The sequence below is a fragment of the Mandrillus leucophaeus genome, unplaced genomic scaffold, assembly GCF_000951045.1.
Source record: "Mandrillus leucophaeus isolate KB7577 unplaced genomic scaffold, Mleu.le_1.0 Scaffold353, whole genome shotgun sequence".
Taxonomy (NCBI): Eukaryota; Metazoa; Chordata; class Mammalia; order Primates; family Cercopithecidae; genus Mandrillus; species Mandrillus leucophaeus.
In genome coordinates this window covers 2433871-2442223 of record NW_012103732.1, presented here as the reverse complement: position 1 = coordinate 2442223, position 8353 = coordinate 2433871, and the positions used below count along the sequence as shown (strand labels likewise).

The 8353-nt window shown below is 39.8% G+C and overlaps 1 protein-coding gene across 4 annotated transcripts in view; it reads right to left on the bottom strand.

Moving 5' to 3' along the window:
* The window catches only part of MCTP1 (multiple C2 domains, transmembrane 1), a 409939-nt gene that overhangs the window by 133373 nt on the left and 268213 nt on the right, over nt 1-8353 (bottom strand). The window lies entirely within an intron of this gene.

The window sequence follows — 8353 nt, the reverse complement described above, 5'->3', positions numbered from 1 at the left end:
ACTTAAAGTTTGTTTTATCAGAGAGTAGGATTGTTTTTTTTTTTTTTTTTTTTTTTTTTTTGCTTTACATGTGCTTGGTAAATCTTCCTCCATCCCTTTATTTTGAGCCTGTGTGTGTCTTTGCTTGTGAGATAGGTCTCCTGAATACAGCACACTGATGGGTCTTGAATCTTTATCCAATTTGCCAATCTGTGTCTTTTAATTGGGGCATTTAGCACATTACATTTAAGGCTAATATTGTTATGTGTGAATTTGATCCTGTCATTATGATGCTAGCTGGTTATTTTGCCTACTAGCTGATGCAGTTTCCTTATAGTGTTGATGGGCTTTACATTTTGGTTTGTTTTTGTAGTGGCTGGTTCAGGTTTTTCCTTTCCATATTTAGTGCTTCCTTCAGGAGCTCATGTAAGGCAGGCCTGGTGTTGACAAAATCCCTCAGTATTTGCTTGTCTGTAAAGGATTTTATCTCTCCTTCATTTATGAAGCTAAGTTTGGCTGGATATGAAATTCTGGGTTGAAAATTCTTTTATTTAAGAATGTTGAATATTGGCCCCCACTCTCTTCTGGCTTGTAGGGTTTCTGCAGAGAGATCTGCTGTTAGTCTGATGGGCTTCCCTTGTGGGTAGCCTGACCTTTCTCTCTGGATGCCCTTAACATTTTTTCCTTCATTTCAACCTTGGTGAATCTGACAATTATGTGTCTTGAGGTTGCTCTTCTCGAGGAGTATCTTTGCAGTGTTCTCTGTATTTCCTGAATTTGAATGTTGGCCTCTCTTGCTAGGTTGGGGAAGTTCTCCTGGATAATATCCTGTAGTGTGTTTTCCAACTTGGTTGCATTTTCCCTGTCACCTTCAGGTACACCAATCAAACGTAGATTTGGTCTTTTCACATAGTCCCGTATTTCTTTGTTCATTCCTTTTCATTCTTTTTTCTCTAATCTTGTTTTCACGGATATCCTTTCTTCTGCTTGACTGATTTTGGGATTGACACTTGTGTACACTTCACAAAGTTCTTGTGGTGTGTTTTTCAGCTCCATCAGGACAATTATGGTCTTCTCTAAACTGGTTATTCTAGTTAGCAATTCCTCTAACCTTCTGTCAAGGTTCTTAGCCTCCTTGCATTGGGTTAGAACATTCTCCTTTAGCTCAGAGGAGTTTGTTATTACCCACCTTCTGAAGCCTACTTCTGTCAATTCATCAAACTCATTTTCTGTTCAGTTTGTTCCCTTGCTGGCAAGGAGTTGTGATCCTTTGGAGGAGAGGAGGCATCCTGGTTTTTGGAATTTTCAGCTTTTTTGCATTGATTTTTCCTCATTTTCATGGACTTATCTACCTTCGGTCTTTGCTGTTGGTGACCTTCGGATGGAGTTTTTGCGTGGTCATCTTTTTTGTTGATGTTGATGTTATTGCTTTCTGTTTGTTAGTTTTCTTTTAATAGTCAGGCTCCTCTTCTGCAGGTCTGCTGGAGTTTGCTGGAGATCCACCCTGTTTGCCTCGGTATCACCAGTGGAGGCTGCAGAACAGCAAAGATTGCTGCCTGTTCCTTCCTTTGTCCCAGAGGGGCACCTGCCAGATGCCAGCCAGAGCTCTTCTGTATGAGATGTCTGTTGACCCTGCTGGGAGGTGTCTCCCAGTCAGGAGGCATGGGGGTCAAGGACCCACTTAAGGAAGCAGACTGTCCCTTGGCAGAGCTTGAGCGCAGTGCTGGGAGATCCCCTGGTCTCTTCAGAGCTGGCAGGCAAGAACATTTAAGTCTGCTTAAGCTGCTTCCACAGTCGCCCCTTCCCTGAGGTGCTCTGTCCCGGGGAGATGGCAGTTTTATCTATAAGCCCCTGACTAGGGCTGGTGCCTTTCTTTCAGAGATGCCTCGCCCAGAGAGGAGGAATCTAGAGAGGCAGTCTGGCTACAGCAGCTTTGCTGAGCTGCGGTGGGCTCTACCCAGTCCGAACTTCCCAGTGGCTTTGTTTACACTGTGAGGGGAAAACTGCCTACTCAAGCCTCAGAAATGGTGGGTGCCCCTCCCCACCACCAAGCTCGAGGGTCCCAGATCGACTTCAGACTGCTGTGCTGGCAGCAAGAATTTCAAGCCAGTGGATCTTAGCTTGCTGGTCTCCGTGGGATCCACTAAGCAAGACAATTTGGCTCCCTGGCTTCAGCACCCTTTCCAAGGGAGTGAACGGTTCTGTCTTTCTGGTGTTCCAGGAGCCAATGGGGTATGGAAAAAAAAAAAAAGAAAAGAAAGAAAGGAAACAACTTCTGCAGTTAGCACAGGGTCTGCCCAAATAGCCGCCTAGTTTTTTGCTTGAAACCCAAGGCCCTGAGGGAATCTCCTGATCTGCGGGTTATGAAGACCATTGGAAAAGCATAGTATGGCGCTGGAATGCACTGTTCCTCACGGCACAGTCCCTCATGGCTTCCCTTGACTAGGGGAGGGAGTTCCCCAACCTGTTGCGCTCCCTGGGTGAGGCAATGCCCCACCCTGCTTCAGCTCACCCTCCATAGGATGCACCCACTGTCTAACAAGTCCCAGTGAGATGAACTGGGTACCTCATTTGAAAATGTAGAAATCACCCGCCTTCTGCACTGGTCTTGCTGGGAGCTGCAGACCGCAGCTGTTCCTATTTGGCCATCTTGCCCAGAAATCCATTTAAAAATTTTTAAATTGCAAAACCGTAATTACTTTTGCACCAACCTAATAAGATGCTCAGGGTCACATAGCAGAGCCAGTTTTCTGGCTGACTCCAGAACCTTGGCTCTTAATCACTATGTGTGTCTCTCTTCAGCTCCATGTCATGGTCAGTTAATGGGGACAGAGGAACACAACAGGATGGGAATAGAAGGAGACATGGGGGAAAGGAAAAATAAAAGATGGGGAAAAGATGTCCTAAAAGGAAGAAAGGGAGCATGTAAAAATAGATGAGAGAAAAGTAAGGCAGAGTAAAGAAAGGTAACAGAGAAAACGAAGGATATGGGACAGAGATGGAATGTGTTCACAGTTCTGCCTCAGAAGTGTATAATCTTCTGAACTCTCAGAATGAGTTTTTTTCTTGAAGGTTCAGCCCTAAGTATTAGCAACACACAACTGCCAGCTCTTCACTATAAACTTCTATCTCTCTTGTTGTATCATCCACTCCTTTGCACGAGTCTATGCTGTGCTGTCTCACTATTCATCCTGCTTTGTGAGCAGCTCTTACCACCTCATGGAAAACGCAGCCACACTCTTTATAGTATCCAACTCAGCAGAGGCAGCATTCGGGATGTTTCATGTTAATTCCCAGGAAAGAGTCTAGTATTTTTTTCACTTCAAATACATTCTTCTCTGTTACCATCCACAGAGGTAAACAAAAGATTAAAACAAACAAACAAAACCAAAACCAAACTCCTTTATTTTTCTGGCCACAGACCAGGAAAACATCACCTTTTAGTATCTTTCCACAGGTAGGACAAAGGTAAATGTCAGAAACTCACTCTCAAGAAGTACAACTATTTACATGGGCTTGTATACATCACAGTAAGCTATCCCTGACATTTGTATTTATAATTAAGTATCCAAAAATATTAAAAGTAGCCCTTGCAGTATTACAAGACACCTGCCCGCTTTTGCTTCCAAATTTAGTATTTATTTTTAAAAATCAACATTTGTTATCTCATGGAATGTTAGGATCTTCTATAGAGAGATGACACAAGTTTTAAAAGTTCACATTGGGACCATTGAGGTGTCTATCAATTTACCAGCTGGAAATAGCTCTGAGATCTAATATCTGTCATACTGATGGTCTTTGAGGGAATTATGCTATGTAACTGTGGGTTTCTTTAAGTCCTATTTAATTCCATCATCCCCAATATGAGAATTTATATATCTGATTAAGTTAGTTCGAATAAATATATATTTGAGGGTGAACATTACTCATGTTTCCACATGGGGGTGCCACCTCATGGTCACACTCTTCTCAGTCTTCCTCTTGACGGACAGATTTCTAAACACAGACAAGATGGATCATTTCTTAAATGTCACTGACTCTTCTTAAACTGAGAGGAAATATAGAATGGTGAATAAACACTGAGTATAGCCACAGGTTTAGCCCCAATTCTACCACCCATTAATGGGGCACTTTGGGTGAACTAGGGTCCAACCAATCATGGAGGATTGTTTTGAAGGGAATGGATGTGCACATGACTTGTAAATGGTAAACATTAACAAATTAAAGATAATTAGATCCAGATCGTAGTCCATGTCTAGATATAAAAGACTCTGCTGTTAGATTATCAGAAGACATGATGCTATAGATGTCTTTAAAGTGTAGGCTATTGAAGTACAGGGTCATATCAAGAACTCAACACCAATATTAGTAAAACATTCAGCATTGCCAAAAGATTGGAGACTGAGAGTTAAGTTGATAAGCAGAAATGCTGAGAAAATTTCTAGATGCTCAGACTGCTCTATGACTACAGAATAAAGTAGTTCCAAGTTGATGACATCAAGTCAAGGCTATTTCTGAAAGGGTCACAATGGGCCTACAGATTATGTTCTGGTTTATCTAATCGTCCGTGACTAGGTCTCCAACAGGAACGTTCAAACCACTGCTATATGTTTCCAATTTGCAACAAATTAGAAAACATTTGTTTTGTCTTTTGGAACCATACACAAATAAAAATATGTTTGCAAAAGATTTTTATAAGATCCTTGTGCAGTTTTTAAACTCCCAAATGTAAATGCCAGAAATAATTTTTGAATGTGCTTTAAGGACACACTGAAAATTTTCTTCTTATAGCTGATAGACACCTGACATTTTAGCCATTGAGCACAGTGTTCCATCTTGTCTCTAGGGTCCATTTTTAGGAGTCAAAGGTGCTTAAATAAGAATCCTTTGTGTAATGAAATTCACTAAGCTTTAATGAGTTTTATTTTAAAAGTTCTTTATAAATTAAATTCTGGTTAACATGTTTAAGAATATAAATGTTCACAATGTTATGGGAACACAATATATACATATTTCTGAGGCAAATATACTATTTTAGGCTCTTTTTAAGGATCACTAATTCTAGGCATATACATCTTCTGGTGGCAAATATTTAGGTATTTAGTTCTTTCAATAACAATAAAAAAGATGAGGTGAAATCTGTTAATGCTAATAATATTCAGGCTAGAGAGAAGGGAAAAAATAAATTCAAAAGAAGAAACACTTCTATGGAATCCTTTACTGATCAAGTAGCAACCTAGGACAAGCTTCTTTAATGAACCTGCTGATGCTTGATTAGGGTATTAAAAGATTTTTGAAAAATGGGGCAATCCCAAGGGTTCTACGGTTTCTGTGGTATCCTTAATTAATTCCACTTTGAGTTCATTATTCAACAGCTGCTTTAGGAAAATAAAAGGTCTGCGTCTCTTTACACAAATGTTTGAGAGTTATTTTATAATGCATTCCCTCCTTGCATAAGCCATTTGTTCTAAACTAGATTAAGAGAAAATACAATGAGAAGCTACTTCCATTGCCAAGGGGGTTAGAAAAGTTATCCAGTTTTACCTGTACTTTCTTCAATGTAAGAAAAGGAAGTTCCCAAGTAATCACCACACCTTCCCCTAGAAGACCCAAGCTTTCAAAGCTTCATTTCTACCTAAGGTTATTTTTGCTGGGAAAATATGTCTGTGATTTCTTCGATCGACAATATGAACATTTATATCTCCCTCTATGAATTGTTTCAAAAACATGTATTTGGCTTCTTTGACTCATGGTTTCCAGCTTATCCTTTGACTTCTTCTCTCAGTCGTTTTTGACACAGGTTCTCTTCTCTTGCTTTGGGCTAGCTGAACACACACACACACACACACACACACACACACACACACACTCCCCTACTCCCTTTCAGAATGACTTCATAACAACTGGTCTGGTTGTGAGCACTACCTTAAATTCCAGCTGCCCTGTTGGCTCCTGTACTTACAAAGTCTGAATTTATTGTGGGCCCTTGTAGTGCAATTTTTGACACATCATTAAGCTCCCTTTTCATTGGGAGCCTAAGGGCATATTCAGGCTCACTGCGAAGAGTGCGCCTAAATAACGGTTAAAACACGTGTCAGGAGCTGCAAGGGGCTTGTTTGCCAGCAGGGCAAACAGTTCACTGTAGCTCAAGCAATACCCTACAACAGGGTGGGTAGAGATAATGAGATAACCACACACCACAAGTGAGCTGTTCATCTTTGTCTTCAAGCATCTAAGAACACAGTTATCTCAGTAGGATGGTGCACCCTGGAGAGTTATAAATATCTTTCAGAAAGGTAAAGAAAAACAGTCAAAGAAAACACATCCGAAAAAAATAAGCAGAAGAGCACTGGTGGACAATTATTTAAAGCAAAATTTCAGCTACACCAGAACTTATTGAATCAGGCCAATAAGTTCTGTATGCTTTTTTTGGCATTATGTTTTATTTTAAGTGTATGCAGATTTATTCTAATGTTATGATGCTAATCAACCTGTGTAGCTATAATAAAATAAAGGCAATGTCAACACCTCATCAACTAATCACACTGCTTCTTTCATTCTGGACACTGTATCCTCCCTACACACACCGAAGTACTATAAAAATTATTTATACAAATAAACTATTATCTGAAGACTGAAAAGGCATAATAAATTATGCGTAATATGGCCCAATTATGTGGTAATTTCTTTGTTTTAATTATTTGTATAGTTTTAATGAAGGGGTTGCTAGAAGGTGGAACCATTTTTATATTTAATGGAAAAAATAAATTTGTTTTTAAGAATGAAAACAAAGATAATTAGCTCTTAAATTAGAGGCATACTAATATATGCATGTTCCTAAATTATTGCCAGTATTATTACTTTGTGCTATCAAAACTTTTCTCTCTGAAGCACAGATATTGGCTATTCAAGTTATTTTTCCCATTTCTGTTAAATGTATTAATATCTTGCTGTTCATCAAGTGCCAAAATAAAGGTTAAAAAAGTTCCCTAGATTATCTGCAGAAGAAAAATTGGGGTGGGTGATGACAACTATGATCTTTCAAGATGTAGTTTACGAATGCATAATAACTTAAGAAAGTGAGAAAAAAAATAGATTTATCAAGAAAAGAGAGAACTAGCCTAAATTCAACACAGCAAATCAGCAAATTTCTTCAGGGAAAGACATCAAATTTGAAAGGCATCAATACTTTTCTGCTGTCACCAAACTGTTATTTATGCTCATGTACCAGCTGGATTTGTGTATGTGCGTGCATAATCTTTTTCTCACCACTGATGTCATCATTAAAGCTGTGCAAGAATTTTGATTTCGCTTTGCACAATCTTCAGGGGAGACTTGGACATTATGGTGAAAGTTTGTGACAAGTTTGTAAAAGTAAGAAATGCAGGCTTTAAGGCAGTGAAATGTCACCACTGCAAAACAGAGGAAGCTTTCCCAAGTGTGCATTATTTTGTCTGCCCAGTCTGCACTGAAGGAACCACACAGCGCAATCGCAAAGAAATAGGTAGTTAACTACTTTTGGTAGGGGAAGAAAGATATTTAACATTACCCATATAACACTCTCCATAACTAGCTGTCCTTTTTGAATATTCAAACATATTCTAGAATTTCAAGACACATATATTTTTTTACAATGTGCAGAAAGATACAAGCCACTGTGCATCTGATTTCCAAGGCACAAGCTACAACTGTGTTTTATCACTGTAAACCTTATCTATGAGGTTTATAAAGGCTTCAAGATACTAAGACTTTTAGGATTTTTCTGGTTATGAAATTTCAAAGCTGCAATGAATTAATTTTCAGACAAGGAAGAAATGACCAGGAACAGTAGGCAGTGGCAGGCCATTATGAGGAAGAGACATCATAGGGCAATTCAGAGGCCACCAATTCCAGTCAGAGATCTCAGGTTGCATGAGTGGCAATCTGGACAGAGTGTGGAGGGTCTAACCCCCAATAACCTATCTCAAAACAAAACTTCATTAGGAGACCTGGTAACTGAATTTAAAGATAATGTGCCATTGTAACACACACACACTCTCTCTCTCTCTTTTTTTTTTTTTGAGACGGAGTTTTAGTCTTGTTACCCAGGCTGGAGGGCAATGGTGCCATCCCTGCTCACTGCAACTGCAACCTTCCCCTCCCAGGTTCAGCAATTCTCCTGGCTCAGCCTCCCCAGTAGCTGGGATTACAAGTGTGCACCACCACGCCCAGCTAGTTTTGTATTTTTAGTAGAGACAGGGTTTCACCATGTTTATCAGGCTGGTCTTGAACTCCTAACCTCAAGTGATCCACCTACTTTGGCCTCCCAAAGTGCTGGGATTACACGCAGGAGCCACTATGCCTGGCCCTATAATGCATTCTCATTCTTAGTTTA